At 44.6% G+C, this 25,449-nt stretch overlaps 1 non-coding gene and 1 pseudogene across 1 annotated transcript; one reads left to right on the top strand and one right to left on the bottom strand.

The window, feature by feature from the left end:
* LOC102435014 overlaps positions 1-25,449 on the top strand; it is a 92,363-nt pseudogene that overhangs the window by 22,350 nt on the left and 44,564 nt on the right.
* LOC111826133 lies at positions 15,788-15,895 on the bottom strand. Its single transcript, XR_002829384.1, has one exon. It is a non-coding gene; the product is annotated as a U6 spliceosomal RNA (small nuclear RNA).

The following is a 25,449-nucleotide window of genomic DNA, read 5'->3' as shown; positions in this document are numbered from 1 at the left end:
ATCCACCTGGGCCTCAGCTTCTCCCGAGGACAGTGGCCCTGGAGAGCCACCTGTGCCGTGGTGGGCTTGGTGTGAGTGAGGAATCAACGTGTGCTGAGTCACAAAGATTTGGGGGTTATATTTTTTAACTGAAGCGTAATCTCATGAATCCCAGCTAACACTACAGTGACATAATTGGATTCCAGAGCTAAGTTATTAGTCACTTCAGAAATACTTCGGAGAGTGTATTGTGAACAAGGGAGTGTCCCCAGAAGGAGTCACTCACACACGTTGTGCCTTCCCACAATGCCAGGTTTACCAGGGGAGACCGCCCGAGTAAGCCATTAGAGTTGTGCATAGGTTACCCACAGAGAGAGGGAGCATACGGAGCAGAGCAAGTGCCCAGTGTGCAGTCCAGGCCACTGGCGGACGGGTGGGTGTTGGTCTCAAGCCAGGTAGCCACAGAGGCAGCACATGTCCTGTGGAGTGGAAGTCCCGTTGGGCTCTGAGTGTGACCCGGGTACAGCCAGGCTCGAACATCGAGTGGTCGGAGCTGAGTTCTTATGGCCCACAAGGGGTGGAGGTCCCATGCATACAAGTGTCCAGACTTGTGGTTTTGGGGTTCTGGGCTCCTTCTAAGGGCATTCCCCTTACACCCCACTACCCCAGTCTTGAAATTGCACTTGACATAACTGTCATGGCTGAGAATGACCCCCTATTGGATCGTCCAAGGTATCCAAGAAGCCCGCTCTGCTCTGCCCAGGTGTCTGCTCTGTGCGGGGCACTGTGGAGGGTGGAAGAGAGTGTACACTTCACCTCTGTTTGCAAAGTGTGTACAACCTGTGCTCATCTCTACTATCTGTTGAATAATGTGTGTATGTTGAATAATGTGTGTGTATTGAATATTAGAGACCTCCATGGGTAGGGTATACTCTTTAAAGGGATTTCGTCATGATGTTCACATATTAAAAACAGGTCTAATGAACACCTATTGTTTTAGTCTCCCCAGCGCAACACACCCTTCTTCCTTTGGAAAACTTCCCTCCTGCCCCATGTGGTTCTGGTGGGATAGCCGACTACAGCCCCCCACCTCCCTCGCCACTGGAAAAGGCAAATAACTTCCCTGGAATTTTTTGAATTGAAGGTGGAGGTGGTGGCTCCATCTTGCCCCTGTGTCAAGAGCGGTGGGATTTGATCCCAGAAGCAATGGCCCTGAGGAGCTGAGACAATGAGGACACTCACAGACCAGAGCCGAGATGAGATCCAGACTGTTGAACTGAAGCTAATGCTGCCTGAACTTGGGATCCTGACTAGCCTGGGGCCAGCACCACCATGAGTCCCGGTGAGTCAGCCAGTGCATTCCCTCTCTTTCTCGTTTAAGCTAATTTCAGCTGGTTTCTGTTTCTTCCAGCAGGAAGAATTTTCATTAATGTAACAAATATATTTGTTGACACAAATAACTAACCATGTGCCGATAGCCTCTAACATGTATTGAGACTTTTCATACATAATCTCAGTCCTTATAAGGACTCTACCATGTCTGCATACTTACAATCCCTACGTTACAGAGGGAGAGGGTGAGGCGGGGCCGAGACAGATAACTTGCCCAGGTCACACAGTTTGTAAGTGTGAAGACGGGAATAAGACCCAGTCAGTCAACTCCCCAGCTCACAGTCTTCGCACTAGTTCACCTGGGCCTGAGTCTTAATATCGTGGTTTGTGGGAAGTGTATACTATGTTTTTGTTTCTCTACCTGAAATTACCTTCAAAAGATGACAAAATAATTTATGGCCATTTTGCAGAGACATGTACAATGCCTTCTGCTTTGCAGATGTGAAATACAAGTCCTTGTAATTTGCTTTTTCATTTTAAAAGCGTCTAGAAGAAACATTTGGCTATTTGGTGTAATTCTAGACTTTGCTCACAAGTACTGAGTTTGAGAAGGTGAGACGTTGTGATAATAAAAATGATGAATTAATATAAGGAATGAAATGATGTTTTCATCATAAATCTCTCATTGTTTTCCCTGCTGTAATGGCCCATATCGCCCATGCTTTTTTATTTTATTGCTTTCCCTCCTTTGGATTGCCAGGTCAGCTTAGAGAAACCCACAGGTCTTTCTGGTAAACTGGCCATCCACCTGCCAAGTGGGTTTTAAGACTCTGCCACAGATGAACTTGGCCGTCTGCCCTCTCCAATGGGATGTGAAGCAGAAGGGAGGGGTAGGAGGTAGCCATTGGCTCGTGCACCATCAACCTAGGGCCTGAAGCTGAGAGCAGGGCTGTCCTTATGTGAATGTCATCCTGGGAGCCAGAGCCAGCAACCCCTGCGGAGAAGCAAGAGCTCTTGAAGGTCCATTTGAAATCTCTGTGCTAAGTTTGAAGGCTTGTGACACCTGTACCTGGCGCCTCCTAATTGATTTTATTTTGTACTCGCATGGGGAGCATCATTCCCTGTAGGTGCAAACACCTTGAATCTTTGGCCTCACTGTTCATGTGCGTTCCGGCAGGTGACTCATCTCACCAGTGGAGGTGAGAGAAGTACCCACTGTAGAGGGTTGTTTAAAGTATTAACTGAACTAGCTCATGTAAAGTACTTGGTTCACACTCATGCTCATAGTCGGGGAGGAAGCTGTGTGGGGGCTGACATTTGCAGGTACAACAGAGCGGTCCCTTAGCAGCCAGATGACCCTGGATAAGTCATACGTTCCTTTTTGTCCTTGAATGGGGTCACCTGAGAAAGTCCCTTAAGCATGTCTGGCTGATCAGAGGTGTTTAATAAATGGTACTTCCCCGCTGCCCCCCACTCCGGGTCTCAGTTTTCCCATCTGTAAAGTGAAGGTGGTTGAGGCCCTTTCTGTCTTTAACTGCTGAAGAATTCCAGTCACATATCAGAGGTCCTGCTAAAAAAAGGCTCTCTTTTTTGTGGGCTGGTTAGGTGGACCAGTGCCTCGGGGTGAACAGGGCTCCCTCAGTGTTAAGGATCATCACCCAAGGGAGTTGCCATCCACTGTCACCCAGGGCAGAGGGCAGGGCTCCGAGGGAGCGGGCGTGGGGAGGAGGCCGCATGGAGAGGGGGCAGGGCCGGTGGGCTCCAGTCCACCTGCGCCACTAATTAGCTTGGACCTTGCTGTCTCCCGGCCTTCAGCTCCTCCAGCTGGAAAACACAAGGGGCCCCTTTGAGGATTCTAAGAAGTGGAGGGTATAGGCCAGGGGTGGGCAAACTTTTTGACTCGAGGGCCACAATGGGTTCTTAAACTGGACCGGAGGGCCGGAACAAAAGCATGGATGGAGTGTTTGTGTGAACTAATATAAATTCAAAGTAAACATCATTACATAAAAGAGTACGGTCTTTTTTTTTTTTTTTTTTTTTAGTTTTATTCATTTCAAACGGGCCGGATCCGGCCCACGGGCCGTAGTTTGCCCACGGCTGATATAGGCACTGAGGTGAGGGGTCTGGGAAATGTAGGAGACAATGGGGTTAGGCATGGAGGAGTGCCTCAAACGCCGTCTATCTCATAGCCCTTTATTCTGGAAGAGGGACAGTGCCAATGCCATCATCCCAATTCTACAGGAGGGGAAGGTGAGAGAGATTCAATGCCTGGTAAGGTGCCACAGTGAGTCAGCAGTAGGATTGGGTCTTAAATCCAGGTTTGCTGACTCCCAATCCAGTGCTCTTTCTCCAGAAGACTGGGTTAAGTCATAGGGTGGCTGGATACTGATACCAGTTCTACCAAAAATGGGGCCTGATGCCCTACCCAGTTTGGCTCAGTGGATAGAGTCTGGGTTTGATTCTGGTCAAGGGCACATGCCTTGGTTGCAGGCTCCTCCCCAGCCAGGACCCTGGTCAGGGCTCATATGAGAGGCAACCAATCGATGTGTTTCTCTCACATCGATGTTTCTCTCTGTCTTTCCCTCTCTCTTCTATTCTCCCTAAAAACCAATGGAAAAATATTCTCAGTTGAGGATTAACAAAAAAAGAAAAAGAAAAAAGGAAAAAGAAAAATGGGGCCTTATAAGTTGGGAACAACTTGTTGGCCTTGCCAAGCCTCAGTGTTCTCATCTGTAAAATGGTAGGTTTTCATGAGATTGCCTCGAAAATCCTTTTTAGCTCTGAAGTCTAGAACCATCTCTCTGCCCATCAGACTCACCTCCGCTGCCTTCCAAAGAGTAACGCTGAACGTGACCAAGTCTCCCCATCAGCGCCCCGTATGCCTACCACTCTCTTGGAGACAGTGTGTGAACATTGCTTTTATTGCTGGATAGGGAAGTTGGTAATAAAAGCCACCTCCTTGGGTGCCCTAATTCCACTTTAGGAAGAATGAACATATTGTTTTAATTAATCATATGAAAGCAAAATTAGCATGATTGTGTGAAAGGTGTTGTAAATCATCCCGATCCACATCATTGAGCAAAGAGCATTTAGTTATTCCGGCGTTGTTAAAGATTTTATCTACCCAAGTGAAAATTCAATTAGTACTAGCTTCAGCTTCTATAAAACTGAGGATTTTCCACTGTGGGAAAGTACTCTTTGTGTGTGTGAATACCACCTTGTGCCACTTTGATAAATTACTGTAATTAACAGTATCCTACGCAAGCTAAACAAAATTTACTGAACTATTGTTGTAGAAAAGGGATATCTTCTCTTCTCTTGTTTGGGAGATTACTTTAATCTATACATGATATTGCCTCAAATAGCATTCTTTTTATGCTGAGGTTTGAAAATATCTACAGAGTTCTAGCTGGCACCAGTAAGACGCAGTGGGTTTTCATCATACCCCACCTTTTCCCTTCCGGGTGTAGAGACATCAGCTATGGGCTTCACTATGATTCAATTAAATGCGCTGTGTTTAATTAGGTAGCTGGGGAAACCCTGCAAGCAGAACCAACCTGGAACATCCTGATAGCTTAGCCAAAGGGCTGAGTTATTTAGGGGAGGAGAGGGGATGATGGAGAGGCAAGGAGAAGGAGGCAAAGGAGACTTTTGCTCCCAGAGCTCTGGCACAGACTCCTGCTTTGGCGAGGTGCTTGCTCCTCCTTGTCTTGCATCCCTGGCTGTGACTGCCTCTTTTCTCCCACCCAAATCTTACCTGTACGCCAAGGCCCACCCCACCAAAGGTCGTGCTCTAAGTCTAGGCCAGTGGTCGGCAAACTGCGGCTCCCGAGCCACATGTGGCTCTTTGGTTCCTTGAGTGTGGCTCTTCCTAAGCCTTAGGAGTACCCTAATTAAGTTAATAACAGTGTACCTACCTATATAGTTTAAGTTTAAAAAATTTGGCTCTCAAAAGAAATTTCAATCCTTGTACTGTTGATATTTGGCTCTGTTGACTAATGAGTTTGCCGACCACTCGTCTAGGCCCACCCCTTCCTTCTTTCAGAAGCCTTCCAAAGAGATCTCTGTGTGTGTTTTGCTTGTAAACGTTGCTGGGCATGCCAAGTTCTCTCCCTGATTTATCAGCACATCTCTTTATGGGTCCTCTGACCTTTTCTCCTATGCCCTCCACAGGGTTTAATTCTCAATAAGGAAACTCCACAGAAATTGGCAGGATTTCCGCTGGAATGGTCCAGCTTTCATCCTGATCTTTATCATACCAACTGCCCAACTCTTGACTCTTTGTGGGCAGAACTCTGGAAACAAGGCCACTCAGAGCCAGAGCTTTTCTAGTGTGTTGTGGTCATTTCTGAAGGAGTTTTTAAGTGATTTCTAGTAGCACTACTGCTGCTATAATGAACTAACAATGACTGAATGTGTGCTGTGTCCTAAGCCTGTTGGAAAGAGCTTTGTATGTGCGCACAGTCCCACTCTGCTTCATGACAGGGATTCGCCCTGAGAAATTCATCCTTAAGCGACTTTGTGGTTGTGCAAACATCACCGAGTGTGCACACCTAGGCTATATGGTACATCACCATTGTGTATGCGGGTCTGTGTTGACCGAAATGTTGTTATGCGGGGCACCACTGTATTATCTTATTTATCCTCACTGGGATATCCTAGGAGATGGGTATTCTTATTCCCCACTTATAAAAACTGAGGGTCAGAGAGGTAAATAAACTTGCTGAGGGTCATGTAGCAAGAAAGAATGAGAACCCATATTGGAAGCCATGTTCTGTCTGTCACCAAAGGCCGTGCTCTTAGCCGCTGCACAGAGCTGCTTCCCATGCTAGTTGTTGGGAGAATCCGGAGGATTCCAATGAGTTACCTGCCCGCCTTCTGGCTCACCTGTGCTGTAGGGTACTTTCCTATTCAGGTGGGAAAGCCCTGTCAGTGAGTGACTGGGACCTGAGTGTGACCCTGAGGATGTTCATGGAGGTGCATCACACCCTGATGTCGTCTGTCACCTGAGTCTCAATGGGGAAAAGCTTGAGAACTTTTGCACCAGGCTGTCGGGCTTCCTGATCAGGCCATTTGGGTACCCTGATGGGTTAGCCTTCATACCTCTGTGTAGTTCAAAGAATCCATCTCTAATGGCTTGGCTAAGTGAATTCATGGAACGTAATTCTTCCCAGGAACAGAATTCTCTGCTGTAGATATCACCACCTTTGCTGATACATCACTAGTGTGCAAGGGGAGAATGAAGACAGTAATCTATCCAAGTCAGTTTGTGTCCTGTAACATGTGTATGGTAACCAAGGACCTCACAAGGGCAATGTTGAAAGTTGAATGAGATTGAGTATGTGAAACGGCTTAAAAAAGGGAAATATTGTGCCCATGTGAGTTGCTGCTGTGAGAAATCTTGGCTAATGTAGTGGCTATTGGTATAATTCTTGGCCAGGCAGCAGGCATTTTCTTTCTTTCTTTCTTTCTTCTTTCTTTCTTTCTTTCTTTCTTTCTTTCTTTCTTTCTTTCTTTCTTTCTTTCTTTCTTTCTTTCTTTCTTTCTTTCTAATCTTTTTATTGATTTCAGAGAGGGAGAGAGAGTGAGAACATCAATGATGAGAGGGAACCATTGATTGGCTGCTTCCAGCCTCCCCCCCCCCCCCCCCCCCCGGGGATTGAGCCCACAACCGGGGCATGTGCCCTGACCAGGAATCGAACCATGACCTCATGGCTTATAGGTGGACGCTCAACCACTGAGCCATGCCGAGCGAGGGGGGCAGACATTTTCTTTCCTAATCAATAGCCACACCTGACTTCCCCTCTGGGGAACCATCTTATTTCAGGCGTTTTGGGTGTGGCCCACTCCTGATGGCCAAGTTTACAGGGTCCAAAAGGTCTTGCTGCACCCTGCTCCCCACTCACCATGCCCCAGCTGGCTCTAGAGATGCATAAAAAAGAAGCTTATTCCACATACACCAGGGAGCAGATGTCTGACTCCTTTTTGGGGCATATCAACAGCATGCCTAGTTTAATGATGAAAAGCAAACTGTAATCGTTGGACAAGCAGCATTAAGGCAACAGAAGCAGAAACGAATGAGGAAGAAACCAAAAACACCCCCAGTCCCACCACCCTAGCAAGTCATTCAACTGTTTCTAAATGTTTCTGTTACTTTAAGTTTCTGACCCAGAGAGGTTAAACGACATCTCTCAAGTTCCACCCCAAATCAGCACGCGGACAGGAAGGGAGACCAGAGTCTGCACCACACCTTTGCTCTCTTGGCTGTTTTCCTGCAAGCTTCTCCCGATGAAGGTTTGAATGCTTTCTTGGTCTCCGTCCAGAAGGTTCCCACTTACACACTAGGCAGTGTCCTTCCATAGCAACTGGCTGTGTGAAGGAGACTGCAAGGTGGGCGGGGGGGGGGGGAAGGGGAGGAGAGGAGAGAGTTGAGTAACCCCGGCTTTATTAAAACTACAGGAGTTATTACCTGGTGGTTCTTTCAGATGGCTAACGGGGCAGAATCTGGCTGGGAACCCAGTAGGATTTCTAATTTGTCAACACAACACAGCCCAGCCCTGAGGGGCAGCCCTGAGGGCAGAGGCTTTTAAAGGGAAGGAAAGAAGGCGGCAGAACTGAAGGGCAAGAGGAGGTTGCCTGTTTGCAGCAGAACAAAATGAACTTCAGGCTTTATTTCAGGATTGCCAGGGAAATACAAACTCTCAGGGTGGGAGGGAACGGGTTTTAGAGTTCGCTCTGTGATGACCCGTGTCCTGGGATGACTACCAAACCTGTCCCAGTGACTCCGCCGCTGGTAGCCACTGCCTCTGGAGGCAGCTCACTCCAACAGCCACTCTTGGGGTCAACAAATATGAATGAAGCACCAAATAGCAGGAGCGCCTGCCAGCACTGGACCAGGTGCTGGGTGCGGGGAGAGGCCTGAAATCGGCTTGGCCCTGCCTCGGTGGCACCTACAGAGGTTGCAGACACTAAACAATTCAACGCTTGGGTAAAATAATCATAACTTACCATGTCTGTTATGAGCTAAATTGTCTTCCCCTAAATTTACACATTGAAGTCCCAACCCCTAGTCTGTCCGAATGTGACCTTATTTGCAGAAGCAATCAAGTTAAATGAGGTCACTAGTGTGGGCCCTAATCCAATAGGACTGGTGTCCTTAGAAAAAGGGGACATTTGGACGCAGACACGCTTAGAAGGAAGATGATGTGAAGAGACACAGGGAGGAACCAGCCCTGCTGACGCCTTGACCTCAGAATCTGACCCCCAGAACCGTGAGACAATGCATTCCTGTTGTTCCAGGCACGAAGTTTGTTGTGGCTACCCTACCTAACGAACACAATGTCATAAAAGACAAAAGTGCTGTGAGAGACGATAATGGGATTGAGGGATGGAGATGGAGTTCAGATTTGGGGGTTCCCAGTGGCCTCCATTAGGAAGTGACATTTGATCTAAAGCCTCAGGTGTCCCTGTTGCCTCTCTCATCTCCTCGCTTACTCAACCCCCTCTTGCTCCCTTTGCTCTTTGAACAAACCAGAGATGCTCCCACCACAGGAACTTCAGCTGTTCCCTCTGCCTGGAACGCTCTCCCTCAGATACTCTCTAAGCTCCTTTCCTCCCTCAAGTATCGGCTTCTCCATGGGGTTAAACGCCAGGGTGCCAATCACCATGGGCCCCCAACCTCAAGTGGCTACTTGTCTGGTACACCCCCACCTTGGCCCCAGAACGCCCAATCCTCCTTCCTTTGCCATCCTTTCTTTATATTCCTCAGCACGTATCACCTAACATACTATATTAGTGACTCACTTATTATGTTCATTGTTCATAGTGTTTATCTTTGGGTAGAATTTAGGTCCATGAGGGCAGGGATTTTTGTCTGTTTTGTTCACTGCTGTATCCCAAGAACCCAGAACAGAGCCTGGCATGGCGTGGCACGGAGCATACACAGCTGTGGAATGAGTATATGAGCAAGGCCTGTAAGGTGTCAGGAGGAGTGTCTGAGGCAGAGGGATCCGCATGCCTATGGCCCAAAGGCAAGAAAGAGTTCATGCAACAGAAGGGAGAGAGGGGAGCCCATAGGGTGATGGGAAATGTGGTTGGAGAGTGGACAGGAGCCAGATCTTTGGGCATTTATGATTGTTAGGCATGCTTTTCCCTCCTGTGGGTTATGAGCAGTCTCTTTAGAGTTACTACTCCTGGTCTCAGTTAGCTGCCTTGGAGTATCATCAACCAATCTTTTAACTTGTGGTTGAATATCATGATTACTCTCCACCTCCGAATTTTCTCCAGGCCAACGGTTCCAGTTGCTTTGGCAAGGGTGCCTTTTAAAATGAGAACCTTAATAAATACAAGTTTGTTTCTTACTCATATCAAGTTTAATTAAGTGTTTTTGATTGGTGAGAGGGTTGTCTCCAAGCAGTAATTCAGAGACCAGGCTCCTTCCATCCTGAGGCTCTGCCTGCATCATCAGACGGTTTCCATGGTCCCCGAGGAGGGGAAAGAGCTCGAGGATTGTACATGGGCAGTTCCAGGGCCCGAGCCTGGAGGTCTGTTCCATCACTTCCACCCACATCCCATTGGCTAGAACTCAGTCTATGGCCACACTGACCTGCGAGGGCAACTGGAAAACGTGGTCTCTCTGTGTCCTGCGGAAGAGGAACCAGCTATCTCTGACAAATGTGTTTGTTGGTTCAGCCTCATCCTTTCTGGCCTGATTTCTTCCCAACAAGGGTGGCTTTTGAGTTTTCCCATCATCTCGTCATTCCCCTCTGCTTTGTCACTGTTCCTCTGAAAATGTCATTTCTGGAACTGAGCGGTCTGAGCTGGGCAGAATGTAGGTGAGGCTGTTGGAACTCAGCACTCCGCTCTCAGCCCTCAGGACCTGGGGGGAGTCAGTGGTCCCTCCCTTCTCCATTTCTTCTGCCCTCTGGCTGCTCAGAGGAAGCTTCTCAGGGAGGGACATCTCCCTTTCCCGTCACACCCCGCCACCCCACACATTTAAGGTGATGTATTGAGGTGCTTACAGCATGGGCTTCAGAATCTGATAGAACTGGGCTGGAGTCTGCCCCCTTTTCTTACCAGCTGTGCAACCGTGAGCAAATATCTTAAACTTTTAAACCACAGTTTCCTCCCCTGTAAAATGGAGATGATGACGATGATGGTGATGATACAGGATTTCTGCGCAGTCATTGTGATAATTGGCTTACATTGTTTAGCATAGAGCCTGGCATATGGTAAATGCTCAGTGGGTGGCGGTTAATAATGATGACAACAATGAACAACTTGGTCCTCCAGCCAAACCAGACCTACCCAATGTGTTGCAAAATAGTTCTCATTTCCTTCCTCTCTGTGTGTGTTCCCAGTTTCCCATCACCCACGTGTCCTTCCCTCTCCTCTCTGTCAATCCAGCTCCTCCTCGGATCCCCTCCCAGCTGGACTGTCTTCCTAGCTCAGAACTGCGCTGCCGCCCTGCCTTGTCCCTGTTGAGAAATGAACAAGAGTAGACACTGAAGAGTCAGGCGGAAATATATGGCACAGGCTCTGCCTGAACCCCTCTCTGCTCCCACCTACAAGCTGCTGGAAATGTTTTATTCACGAGGCTGAGCCCAGGCTCCCCAGCCTGGCTCCACGGCAGACCCAGGACTCCCTCCGATTTCCGAGCGCACAGCCAGCACAGACAATTTTACGGTCTGACAGGCTGTTGCAGATTATATTTGGCGAGTCATTTTCTGTTTGCCAAAACTAATTAGAGATGGATAAATTTAAATGGTTGTGGAAGCCAACAATAAAACATTATGTCCTCATTAGCTGAAATAATACTGTAGCTTCCCCTCTCGTACGAAAGATCTCGACTCAGAAAATGAGGCTCCGGCTGAGTGGGGCCCCGGGGCTGATGCCCCCTGCCCCTGTCTGCTCCTGTGAGCCAACTGTGCGCATCCCTTCTCAAGTCCGTGTCCAGTGACGTCATCGCGGTGCCTTGGAATTGGTCCTGGTGGGAGTATTTACTCCTTGGAAATTGGTTGTTAAACATTTATCAGCCCACCGCTGCTCTGGCTGGTGTGGAGGGACCAGGCCCAGCTCGCCTGGAGGCTAACACACATAAACCAGGAAGTGCCAGGCATTATTTTGATTAATAAAGTATCTTTGTGGGTAGCATTTCTCCTCTCGGACCCCGAGGCTTGTGTGCATGTCTGACAGAGCTCTTTGTTTCAGGGGAAGAGAGGGACATGGGAGGGGAGGCCAGGGATGGTGGTTTCCATAGCAATCTGGGCAGGCAGCGGGGCTGGGGAGGCATTTAAAAGCAGCATTTCTCCGACTGTGAGGAGCAGGTGAATCACCTGGGCATCCTGCTAAAAAGCAGAGTCTGATTCTGTAGGTGTGAGATGAGGCCTGAGATCCTTCATGCCTAACGAGCTCCCCGGTGTCCTCAGCGCTGCCACGCACTGTTCCGAGGGTAGCAGTCGACCACGGACAGAGGACTCTGAAACTTTGAGACTCATTAATGTCAAATCCACCGAAACCCAAGGACTGGTGCTTCTGTGGCCCCAGCCTCGGCTCCAGCTCAGAGGGAGAGTGTGTGTCTTTCCCGGGAAGCACTGTGCAGGGTTGGATTGAAATCTCATCTCTACCAAATCGGAGGCCTTCGGCAAATTGTGAACCTTCTCTGAGTCTCAGTTTTCCAAGCTATGAAATGGGGCTACTGCTTCAGGGGCGGGTTGTGAGGATTAAAGGGAGGAAGCAGAGGCACTCGCGGCAGTGGGTGCTCCACAGTTGCCAGCTGCGCTCCTCTCCCCGGCCTCCTGATTGGTCCCAAGTGCCAGGTCAAACCACCTTTTTACCCCAAACGACCATTTTTTGAAATCATGAAAGTAAAAAGTTGCTTTTGGATAATTGCTAATGATTTTTTAACGTTATGAAAAAGAAAAGAAAGATGCCCATGTTCCCCCCTGCCCGGCGATTACACAGTTGACATTTTGGTATATTTCCTGCCAGACCTTTCATATGTATTTTATTTTACAAGAGAAATAGAAGATTATATTGAACCTATTGTTTTTTAACTTGCTTTTTAATTGAAGAATACACCATTGGTAGGTTTGCCTGTCTCTAGGCTGCGGTGACATTATTATTCTAGTGGCTGGACATTTAAAGCAGCCTTCTAAAGCTGTGACTGGAGACAAAATCCACCTGCTGGATTCAGTTCACCTTTTAGGAAGGGACGTGCCAGGTTGTGGGGAGCAGTGTTCTGGAGACTTCCACTTGGTTTCCACAATGCCTGGGTCTCCAAACACCTCCACGTGACCTAGCACGAAGAAGGTCAAAGGTCACAATGTCCTGGACTTCAGGAAGCCGCATCTGAATCCAGAGAGCAAACAGGAGCTCACTCTGGGGAGAACCCAAAGTAAGGTTCCGATCCAAGGACACTCCGAGGACAGAGGACGGCCAAGGAATCCGTGGTTGTGGACCTGCAGATTGAGTCACAGAATGGAAACTACTGAGTAAGGGGGAAGCCCCAGGAGGCGGGAGATAATGAACTCAGCTCTTTTCCCAGCAGGAACCCCAAATGCTGTTGCTAGTCTCCTTGAGAATGACTGTTCATGACCCTTTAATGCTGGAAGCGACTGTGGAGAGGAGGGCAGTCATTCCTTCCTGAGTATTTATTGAGCTCCCACGATGCGCCTTACACTTTCCTAGATCCTGAATGTTATGATAAATAGGATACACAAGACCCCAGCTCTCACTGATGGTGTATTAAAGTCGAGGAGGCAGCATATGCTTAATCAAAAACTAGGATAACTCTAGCTGCAGTATATGAAAGGAAGGAAATGAAACAGGGTGATGGGGCTACTTAGGCAGGGTAATCAGGGTAGGCTTCTCTGAGGAGGCGGCATTGCAGCTGAGCTATGAAGGATGTGAGGATTCCTTTTGAATCACAGTCTGCCCCTCCTGGAACTACCTGCTTGGAGACTTCTCCTTCTGCCAGGGGCATACTCATGTGTTCCAAAGTGTGGGTGTGCCCTTTAGACCCTCAGTCTTTCCCAGACAAGTGTCCCCAGTTTTTTCGGCTGTTGCTCATGTGACCCAATTTAGCTCTGCTCAGAATCCCGCTCAATCAATTCTGGATATTCACATATAATGTGTATCATAGAACGAAACACTGTGTGCTACCAGCACGAAAGGACTATATTATGTCCTTTGTACTGGATGCTGCATTCTTATTCATTCGGCCAAAGTACTACGACCTTTTTTTCTTTTCTTTTTTTCTATCAGGCACATCACATTGTTTTCTTAATTGAGCTTGCAGTCAAATAAATCACCCAAGTCCTTTATTCATCTTGTAACTTACGCCATGGAACTTTGGCAAGTAAATGCAGAGGCTTACATTTATTTGTATGAAATTCAATTTCCTTAGTTCTGACCTAAGTCTTCAAGCCAGTCTGGATATTTTTGTTTTCTGGTTCTGTCGATATCTTTTCATTCCTTCTGCAACTTACCAGGGAGGCTAAGCGAGCAGCCGGGTGAGAGATGATGGCGTTTGGTGTGTGGTGGTAGGAATGGGATCAGAAAGACAGGGGTGGATTCAGGGTGTATTTGGAGGTCGGGCTGATGGATTGAGGTAGGAAGGAAAAGAGAGGACAAACGTAATTCCTGAGTGTGGGGCCCGAAATGGGACCAATATAGTACCCACTAAGTGAAATAGTAAGAGTGTTATGGACTGAATGTTTATGTCCCCCCAAAATTCATGTGTTAAAACCACATCCCCCAATGTGGTGGTTTAGAGGTGCGGTCTTTAGGTCTCGGAAGGAGGAACGCACGAGGCCAGAGTGGTGAGGGATTACGAATTTATTTGATCATCCGCATAGCAGGTGGCGGAGCCTGGATGGCTCCAGTACCTAGTGATGGGAGTCAGCAGCTTTTAAAGGACTTTTGGCGGGCTTTTTTCTGGGCGGAGACTTCTTCATGCTTACCCGGAGGGGAGATAATGGAATGTGGTCACAGCAAGTGAAATGTGGTCTCAGCAAAGGGAATGTCCATAGTGAAATGATCTGAAAAGCCAGTTCCTGGGGGAGGGGTATCAATTCAATTATTTGATCAGACCTAACAAAATAGATAAGAGTGTTATGGACTGAATGCTTGTGTCCAAAAAAAAAATTCATGTGTTAAAACCCCATCCCCAAAGTGGTGGTTTAGAGGTGAGGCCTTTGGGAGGCGATGAAGGTGGAGCCTCCTGATGAGATGAATGCTCATGAGAGTCTCGAGAGAGCTTGCTTCCTCTCTCTGCTCTCGCCAGGTGAGGATACAGGTCAGCAGTCTGCAACCCAGAAGAGGGCTCACCCCAGAAACCGGCCTTGCTGGAACCTGATCTAGGACTTCCGGCCTCTGGCTGTGAGGACAGGAATGTCTGTTTATAAACCACCCAGCGCAGGCACTTCGTCATGTCAGCCTGAACTAAGAGATTGGGCCGGGGTCATACATGTGAGAAAGACATTGTTTCACCGAGTGGGATTATAGTAATATTTTTCTTCTTCCTATAGTTTGTATTTCCAAAGTTTTAAACAATGTTATTGGGGGCCAGGAAGACTGTGAAGGCGAGTTCTGATTACGGAATTCAGAACAAGACCCATAGGATGAGGCACAGCAGCGCTGTTTACACGTAGAATTGTCCAGGCATCTTCTTTTCAAACCAGACTATAGAAACCAGATCTGTATTCCTTGCAAAAGCAGAGACTCAGAGGTGACCCTATTGAGCTACACAAATTTCTGATGGGAATAGAGATGAAAAATGTTCCCAGCCACTTGCAGCTTTTATCGAATACAAGGACCAGAGGGCATGATCCGAGCTAAGGAGGGACTGAGCCCGAGGAGTTATGGATGAGTGTGCTAACCTGGGAGCAGTTAATCCGTGGAATATAGTACTTATCGAAGGTAGCAATAAAGTAGCCTAAATGCTTTTAAAATAGATTTGGTACTTAGAAAACAAAGAGCTGGGACACAGGCATCATTTTTACTGCCAGCTTCTAGCCTTTGGTTTTCTGTAGGACCTTTGCCTATCATCGTAGAATCTTAGTATATTAAAGGGAAGGGACTTCAGAGATCCATCTCGGGCAGGGGTTTTAACTAGGGATGCACACCAGAATCATCTGGAAAGTGTTTTATTTTTCTCCCCCCCAATACTTGTTGATGCCAGGGCTTTACTGCCTTGGATCTTGCTGTTGGGTACATTGTTTTGGCCAAGTTTCCCAGGTCATTTGAGGCATACTGCCCATCAAGACTCTGCTCTGGGGTAACCCCCTCATTAGACAGATAAAGAAATGAATCTTGGAGAGATTAAGAGATTTGTTCAGAGCTCACAGAGAAGCACCGAAGTTGCCCTGGGAGTCAGCTTCCCTCCGTGGAGAATAGATAATAGCACGAGACCATTTAATCCCTTTATGCCACGTTTCAGAGACTAAACATCAAACAATAAGATACAGTCATCAGTGTAGATTTTTTTTTTTTAATGTGGGATGCTCCATGAATTTGCACAGGGGCCATGCTAATCTTCTCTGTATCGTTCCGATTTTAGTATACGTGCTGCCGAAGTGAGCACATAAGTGTAGATCTTAAAAGCATAGCGTTGAGTGAAAAAGTAAGAAACAGGATGAATTTCTATAAATTAGATTCATTTGCATAAATTCAAACAACACAATTATATATTTTACAAACCTACGTACATAATTAGGGACCGACAGCAAACACATTAGCGTGCACGGGGTGGGAGAGGCTCCTAGGGATGAAGAAATGAGCAAAACCTGAGAGAGGGGAACATGTTGACTGATGACAAGAGTGTGCTATGAATTGAGTAGAAATTTCTCAAATCTCTGCACTCAAAGTATTGAAAAAATAAGCCTATACTCAACAGATGACTGGGTAAACAAAATGTGGCATATGCATTTAATGAATATTCTTCAGCCATAAAAAGAGCCGAGATTCTGATACATGCTGCAACATGGATGACCCTTAAAGACGAGATGCCAAGTGAACTGAGCCAGACACAGAAGGACAAATGTTCTAGGATTCCACTTATCCGAGACATTGGAAATAAGCACGTTCATAGAGATAGAAAGTAGAACAGAGGCTTCTAGGGGCTCTGCGAGGAGAAATGAAGAGTTTTCACTTAATGATTATAGAGTTTCTGTCTGGAGAGATGAAATAGTTTTGAAAATAGACAGTGGTGATGGTTGGACAATATTTTGAATGTAATCAATGCCACTGAACTGTACACTTAAAAATGGCAAATTTTATGATATATATTTTGCCACAATTAAAAAATTTAAAAAAATGAGTTTTGGGCTTGTTCAATTGTATAATTAAAGTCAGAGAATTAGGGGAGATTGCAAACTTGCATAATGTGGGCAAGTATAATGATAAAACTTGTAAATAAGTTCAATGTAATATGTTGTAAATCATTGAGTTGTGCACTTTGAATGGGTAAATTATATGATATGTGAACGATACTCCAATAATTTAAAAATTGTTAAAAATTTTACAGACAAAAATTTCCCTTGCTATTAAGTCTTTCTGTGGGAAAATGGAGGTGCTTAGGAGGCAGGGAAATAACATTTATTCAGCTGGGTACTGTGGTAGGTGTAGCCATTGCATTCTCTTCTCTAACGACTATACATGTTCAGGGTAAGGCTCTGTGGGGAGCCTTTGGGCATCTTGACATGTTTCTGGCAGTGAAAAGATTTGACAAGGCCTGGGAACTGGGAATTTGTTATATAAACAGTGGCCATCATTAAGTACTTTAATTTGGTGTCTAGTTGGCACAGGACATGGTTGTCCATGCTGTTTGGACAAAAGTGTGAACAGGTTGCCTTCCTTGTCTTGGCAGGCAGGGACGTTGGCATGAGGGCAGTCTGTAGTGCATAAACGATCTGAGTTTTATGCAACAAGGGTATTTGAAAAATGCAGCTGGGAAGGCACGGATACTTGAAGAGTCATTCACTCATTATGCAGAAAATTTCGGAAGACCCCACGTTTCTTACATGTTGCCCATTTCCTTCATTCAGTCCTGGGAAGCAAGTCGAGAAGAGAACTGTCAATCCCTCAGACCTCTAGTCTCTGGAGAAGGGAAGACAGTTGCTAACTTTTTTTTTTTAATTGGCAAGAAAAGTTAGAGTCCTTTCAGCTTTGAAAATAAGTTTTGATTTGTATAGGTTAAGATCAGTTCCTACTTCATTTAAAGTCTTGTCACCCAATCTTAATTATATCCATATGTCTCACAGAGGCCCGTCTTCTCGTCTTGTGGAATTATCATTCCGGCCGAAAGTGTGGGCGAGCCTGCCATTCCCCCCCGACTGACAAAAGAAGGAGCATCTGTCTTGTTGCCTTGCCCAGCGATAAGCTAGTGGCCCAGCCACTACCGGTCATTTGCATGCAGAGTGGACCATTTCATTACAAATTTCATTAAGATGGTAATGTTTAATGTTTCCTGGGAAAAATGAGTTTTGGGCTTGTTCAATTATATAATTAAAGTCAGAGAATTAGGGGAGATTGCAAACTGCTTGCATAATGTGGGCAAGTATAATGATAAAACTTGTAAATAAGTTCAAAAGACTCGAGCTCTGCATGCATCCCGAGGTTGAATCAGCTCAGGAGGGAGGGCGTGTAGAAAAGGGGGCTGAGACGGTCAGCCACTGGAGTTTAACTCTGATGTCTGCTGGCCGAGCTCCTTGCTCTCCGGGCCACTCAGGGAGATAGGTGACAGAAGAGAGCGCTGGGCACTGGCTGGTCAGGTTCTGGAAAGTTCCAGGAACACACTTCTGCACTTTTTAAAATAGACAGCAACTTCCTATATAGGAATGAGAAAACAATGGCATAGACTTTATAAGATTGCTACCTGGCGGCCAGGGTGCTCTAACAGCGACCCTACCCGTATCCTCCTGCATTTCTTCCCACCAATAAAACAGGGAGTCATACTATTTTGAAAGAATTAAGAAAGCTGTTTCTTGCTCTTCCAGTCTTTTCCCTTATTTTTCTTTAAGGAAGGAACAGTGACTTAGTGGTTTAGTGAGGTCAAGCTAATGTTCCTGAAACACTGGGGAGGTGGGACAATTGAATACTGCAGTACCACGTATGATTTATGTGTGAATATTGAACATCCCTGTTCCTTAAGAATATTCCTGGGCAACGTGTGCCCACAGCGGTTCCAGCCCCCTCTCCCTCTCCCTGTCCTCTCCACTCCTCCAACACTGAAAAGAATTCCTTTCACTTTATTGTGGCTCTGAGTTTCCCCTGCATAACCAAAGGCCCAGAAACTGTGCTCTTTCTCCCATTGCCACATCCCTCAAGGCCCATGTGAGGACCATGGGCTGGTGCAATCTCTGTGAGCTTGGAAATAAGTGAAAACACTTAAGAAAAAGTCGTATCCCTTGCTCTTATCCTTTCAAAAGGTGAGTCTTGGATTTCAAGTGTGTAGACTCTTACTTTGTGCCTAGGATTGGGCAGGATGATACTCAGGCAATAATGTGACGTGGCAACAGACAAGGATGATGGCAGGGAAATGGATGGAGAAGAAGCAATGACTTGAGAGAGTGAGGAAAGAAGTGATGGAATTTGATCTTCTTTTCTTTATTGGTGTAATTTACTAGAGTCCCATAATTATACTTAATTTTAAAAAATTTATCTTGATTGTTGAAAATATTACAGATGTCCCTTTCGTGTTTTTTTTCGCCATTGACCCTCTCCATCCTGCACCTGCCCCTCCCAGGCCTTCATCACACTATTGTCTGTGTCCTTGGGCTACACATATATGCATATAAATTCCCTGGTTAATCTCTCCCCCACACCTTCAACTTCCCTCTGAAATTTGTCGGTCTGTTCCATGCTTCTAGGTCTCTGGCTCTATTTTGTTCATCAGTTTATTTTGTTCATTAGATTCAACATGAGTGAGATCATGTGATACTTATTTTTCTCTAACTGGTTTATTTCGCTCAGTGTAATATTTTTATTAATAGTTGAAGTGGCAATATCTTCATCGATACAGCTCCTAGGGCAATGAAAACTAAAGAGAAAATAAACCAATGGGATTACATCAAAATAAAAAGCTTCTGCACAGCAAAAGAAACCATCAACAAAACAATAAGAAAGCCCACTGCATGGGAGAACATATTTGCCAATGTTATCTCCAATAAGGGTTTAATTTCCAACATTTACAGGGAACTCATACAACTTAACAAAAGAAAGATAAACAACCCAATCAAAAAATGGGCAACGGACCTAAATAGATACTTTTCGAAAGAGGACATAAGGAAGGCCAAGAGACATATGAAAACATGCTCAAAGTCACTAATCATCCAAGAGATGCAAATCAAAACAACAATGAGATACCATCTCACACCTGTCAGAATGGCTATCATCAACAAATCAACAAAGTGCTGGTGAGGATGTGGAGAAAAAGGAACCCTCATGCCCTGCTGGTGGGAATGCAGATTGGTGCAGCCACTATGGAAGACAGTATGGCATTTCCTCAAAAAATTAAAAATGGAACTCCCATTTGACCCAGTAATCCCATTTTAGGACTATATCCCAAGAAACCAGAAACACCAATCAGAAAGGATATATGCACCCCTATGTTCATAGCAGCACAATTTACAATAGCTAAGATTTGGAAACAGCCTAAGTGCCCAACAGCAGATGAGTGTATTAAAAACCTGTGGTACATCTACACAATGGAATACTACACTGCTATAAAAAGGAAGGAACTCCTACCATTTGCAACAGCATGGATGGACCTGGAGAGCATTATGCTAAGCAAAATAAGTCAGTCAGAGAAAGATAAATATCATATGATCTCACTCATTTGTGGAATATAATGAACAACATAAACTGATGAACAAAAACAGATCCAGAGACAGAGAAGCATTAATCAGATGCTCAAACCTCAGAGAGAAGGTAGGGGAGGGTGGGGGTTAGGGGGAGAGATCAACTAAAGGACTTGTATGCATGCATATAAGCCTAACCAATGGACACAGACACCATGGGGGTGAGGGCATGAGCGGTATGTGTGTGTGTGTGTGGGGGGGGCAATCGGGGGGGAATAAGGACACATATGTAATACCTTAATAAAGAAAGAAAAAAATAGTTGAAGTGGATGTTATCGACAGTTATCAACATGGGGTTAATTGAAGTTAGCTCTCAACAAGGGACTAATAAGTGAGTCACAGAATTAGAAACACAAAGAATATTTTCCTGAAGAACTGACACCGGTAGAGAAGCCTACATAACAATTCAGGCCAATATGCTGTTTTTGCTGTTTGATGCTACTAATGATATAGTGGAGAAAGCATTCTCATCACAGAGTCAGAGGAATAGAATGTTAGAATTTGAAGATTCTTTGATGCTATGTTCTAGTTCAGAGGATGGCATATTTTTTCTGTAAAAAAACAACAGATAGTAAATATTTTAAGCAGGCCCCAGGGCTTTTGTGGTAAGTATTCAACTCTGCCCTGGTGGTGGGAAAGCGGTCACAGGCAATTTGTAAATGAATGGACATGGCTCTGTTCCAAGAGAGTCTCATTTACAGAAATAGCATCTGGATTTAGCCCAGGGCTGTAGTTCTCTGAACTAGACAAATGCCTTCATTTTGCAGGTGGGCAACTGAATCAAATCAGTGTATTTGAACTACCTAGCATGGTGCCTCACACATGTATAAATTCAACAAGTGGTAGCTATTGTTATTATTTGGAGGGACTTTCCCTAAAACATGATTCAAGGGAGAGGTGAGGTATAAAAGATTTACCAATAATGACAACAACAATAGTATGCCTTTTGTTTATGTTAAATCCATATTCTCACTATAGTAAAATAATTTTTTAATTTAAATCTGGGGGCACTTTTCTCTGCCAGAAGGGGTTTGGAAACATTTTTTAAAAAATTGAAATTGTCGGTGGGGGGAGGTAGAGGAAGGTATGGGGGGATAAATGCTGTTGGATGGAGACTGGACTGGGGGTGGTGAAGACACAATACAGTGTACAGATGATGTGTTGTAAAATTGTGCACTGAAATCTATAGAATTTTGTTAACCAGTGTCACTCCAATAAATTCAATGAAAAGGGAGAAAAATTGTCATATGCTAAGCATAACACTATTATTCAAAATTTAGTAATATCATTCAGCTCACTAACTATTCTAATTCCACATTCTAAGTCCAGAGGCTATACCCCTGGAGTCTTGGGTAGGCTTCTGAGATCCCTGTTATTTTAAAACATGACATTTTCCCCCCGTCCCTTTTTTCTAACCTTCCTACCTTAAACCAGGGTAAAGCATAGGCTCTTGGGTGTAGTATATCATTTTGAGAGACAATAAATGCTACCAAGCTGACTACAAATTTATAGGGCCACTTCCGACTCTCTCTTTGCAGTTAATGTAGTGAAATTGTACAGTTAATGTTTATAAAGAGAGATGGAGATGAAAAGCAATATCTGAGTGCTAAATGTTATTACTGGAGAAGAAGAATAAAATAACTCTTTTTATATATAGCCTTAGCCACCCCATCCTAAACCTAATGCGAGCATGGAGTTCCATAACTTTAACAGTTCTTTTAATATTGTTCAATCAAATATGAAATTAAGAAAGCGAGGCTCGCTGACTCTCCCACTCTGCCTGAGCCCAGGTTGTAGGCAGGGTGTGGATAACCGTCCCTCCTTCCCATGAAGCTGACGGAGCAAATGGTATGAGAATTTCTTCAGTTCCAGCCAGGTGGTAGGGACGAGAGGGCCACTGCTGAGGAAAACCGAGAGGCAGTAAGTAAAATAGGAGCGAACGAGATAAAGCTTGGGTGGGAATCCATTGTGTATTGCAGGTGTGTTCTAAATTGTTGTAAGCACTGGGAACTTCTCAGAGGAAAGGTCTTCTTTTGCAACCCCCTTCAGGTTTTTAAAAATATATTTGTATTGATTTCAGAGAGGAAGGGAGAGGGAGAGAGAAATTGAAATATTGAGAGAGAATCATTGATCGGCTGCTTCCTGCACGCTCCCTACTGGGGATCAAGCACGAAACTGGGGCATGCGCCCTTGACTGGAATAGAACCCGGGCCCCTTCATTCCGCAGGCCAATGCTCTATCCACTGAGCCAAACTGGCTAAGGCTCAATCCCTTTCAGGTTTTAAGGAAGTCTGACACTGTGAGATCAGACCAGGCCACAAATCTTTGACCCTTTTGAGTGGTTTATGATGGCAGTATTTCTCACATCTTGAAATTGTCAAAGCCAAAGGCAACAGGTGAGGCAGGTACAGACTTCAGGACCAGGGTATGGAAATGTCAAGTTCTTTCTTTCTTTCTTTTTTTAAAATTAAATTTATTGGGGTGACATTGGTTAATAGGATCATTTAGGTTTTAAGGGTACATTTTTATGAAACATGATCTGCATATTGCATTATGTATGTGTCACCCAAAGTCAAATAATCTTTTGTCACCAAATATTTGGCAGCCTTTACCACCCCTGTCCCAGTCTCCACCCTGTTTCCTCTGATAGCTGCCACTGTTGTCTCCGTCTATAAATTTCACACTCATATATCCCACATATGAGTGAAATCAGATGGTTCTTAGTTTTTTCTGACTGACTTATTTCACTTAGCATAATATTCTCAAGGTCCATCCAGGTTGTCACAAATGGCAGTATTTCATCTTGTCTTATTTCAAGGTCAAGTTTGCACCTAGGTACAACAATCTGCTCATGTTTCACTCGTATGCTTCTACAGAAAGAAATGTTTTTTCCAGCTGATTTATACAGGTCAGTCCTACAGTCATTTTAATTATGCACAACACACTGAGGTCTGCTTCACTGATCACTGCAGCCCTGACCTGTTTTTTGTGTGATTTAAATGTATCCTCTTGAGCCCATCTCTGAAGATTAATTTACTGTGGTGGGCTCTGCCAATGGCATGTAGCCTCAGAGAGTGTGGCTGGAATTGTTGGAGTTATGTATGTCATGAAGAGCTTGAAGATAGGTAGTGGGAAAGACAGAGATAATTGAGAAGAGAAAGTCAAGTTAGATATGGGTCCTGACACTTGTGACTCAGGACTTATGTTTTTTCAGTAGCCCTCAGAAAATAGCTGCCATGTATTGATGCTATCAGAGAGGCCATGCATTCATTGGACAACTACTTATTGGATGCCTGTGCTGTGGAAGGCTCTGCTTTATGGTATAGCAGATGTGATGATAAAGACCACCCAAATATAAAAAGTGGTCCATTATCAAGGTGCTAATGAGACAGAAGTGTCAATGTTTATACTGCCATAGAATTCTTGTCTGATTTACAGAAGAAAATTGGTCCCAATTCCCTATCTGTGGCTAGTAGAACACCCTGGAGCAGCGGTTCTCAACCTGTGGGTTGCAAACCCTTTGGCGGTCGAACGACCCTTTCACAGGGGTCATCTAAGACCATCCTGCACATCAGATATTTACAGTACGATTCATAACAGTAGCAACATTACAGTTATGAAGTAGCAACGAAAATAATTTTATGGTTGGGTCACAACATGAGGAACTGTATTTAAAGGGCCAGAAGCTTGAGAACCACTGCCCTGGAGCAATAGGTTGTCGCAAGAAGTGCACAAATCTGTAGGTTCACCAAGAACAAATATTCACAAATGCATTTACACATGTGTATTTATACATACTGCATGCCTATTTTTAAACATATGTAGATAATATTATGATTAAAGTTTAAAAACATCCATTGAAAACTGTAACTGAATCCAGTTGCTTTTTAGCATGCCTTTTCAATTGATTGATCATTCAAGTGTTTCTGTATTGCAATCATATAGGAATTCATATAATACTTTTATAGTAAAATGCATCCTGATACATTGTTTTTATTTTTTAAATATTTTTAAGTGATTTAAAAATAAGAACAAAATTCTATATATTTACCTACATATTGCATAAGGTACTATTTTTCTTCTGCCCGTTGGACTCCCTTTTGCATTTCTTATAGTGTGTGACTGCTAAGGATGGATTCCTTTAGCTTTTATTACATCTAAAAAGGGATTTATTTTGGCTTTGTTTTCAAAAGAATCTTCACTGGATATTGCATTCTAAGTAGACTTTTGTTTTTTGGTGCTTGAAAGAGGTCTCTCTTCTGGCTTTCTGCCTGCTGTCATTCTTATTTTTTCTTTCTTTGTATTTAATGTATCTTTTTTCTCTGATTTCTTTTAAGGTTTTCTCCTTATCATGGATTTTAGACAATTAAAATTTTTTTTTGACTTAGAGAGAGAGAGAGAAACACTGACTTGTTGTTCCACTTATTTATGCATTCATTGGTAGATTCTTGTATGTGCTCTGACTGGGGATTGAACCCACAACCTTGGTGTATCGGGAGGATGCTCTAACCAACTGAGACACTGGCCAGGGCTGATTTTAGATAATTTGATTATCATGTGCCCTGATGTTCTTGTTTGGGGTTCATTGAACTTTTGGATCTATGAGTTTATTTTCATCAAATTTGGGAATGTTTTGGTTGTTCTTTTCTTTAAGTACCTTTTCCTTCTCCCCTTACTTCTGGGACTAAATTATACACACGCGAGGCTGCTTAAAGTTGCCTCACAGATCCCTGGTGCTCTGTTCACTTGTTTTTCTAGTCTCATTTTTGTGTTTCATTTTGGATAGTTTCTATGCCTTTAAGTTTATTAATATTTTCTTCTGCAGAGTTTAACATACTGTTAAAATCGTATGGTGGTCTCCCCTCCCCCCGCTTATCCATGGACCCCCAGTGAATGCCTTAAACCAGGGATAGCACCAAAACCTATATGTACTATGTTTTTTTTCTTCTGTGCACACATACCTATGATAAAGTTTAATTTATAAATTAGGCACAGTAAGAGATGAGCAACAATAACTACTAATAAAATAGAACAACTATACAATGTACTGTAATAAAAGTTATGTGAAGGTGGTTTCTCTCTCCCTCTCAGAGTACCTTATTGTGCGATACTCACCCTTGTTGATGTGAGAAGAAACAATGCCTACGTGATGAGATGAAGTGATATGAATGATCTAGGCATGTGACACAGCGTGAAGCTATAGGAAGGGCTGCTTGAACACAAGCACTGTGATTCTGTGACAGTTGATCTGATAACTCAGATCAGCTACTAAGTGGCT

Source organism: Myotis lucifugus, unplaced genomic scaffold (genome assembly GCF_000147115.1).
Source record: "Myotis lucifugus unplaced genomic scaffold, Myoluc2.0 scaffold_56, whole genome shotgun sequence".
NCBI classification, from domain to species: Eukaryota; Metazoa; Chordata; class Mammalia; order Chiroptera; family Vespertilionidae; genus Myotis; species Myotis lucifugus.
Note: the sequence above shows the minus strand (reverse complement) of the source record. Positions and strands in the feature narration are given on the sequence as shown.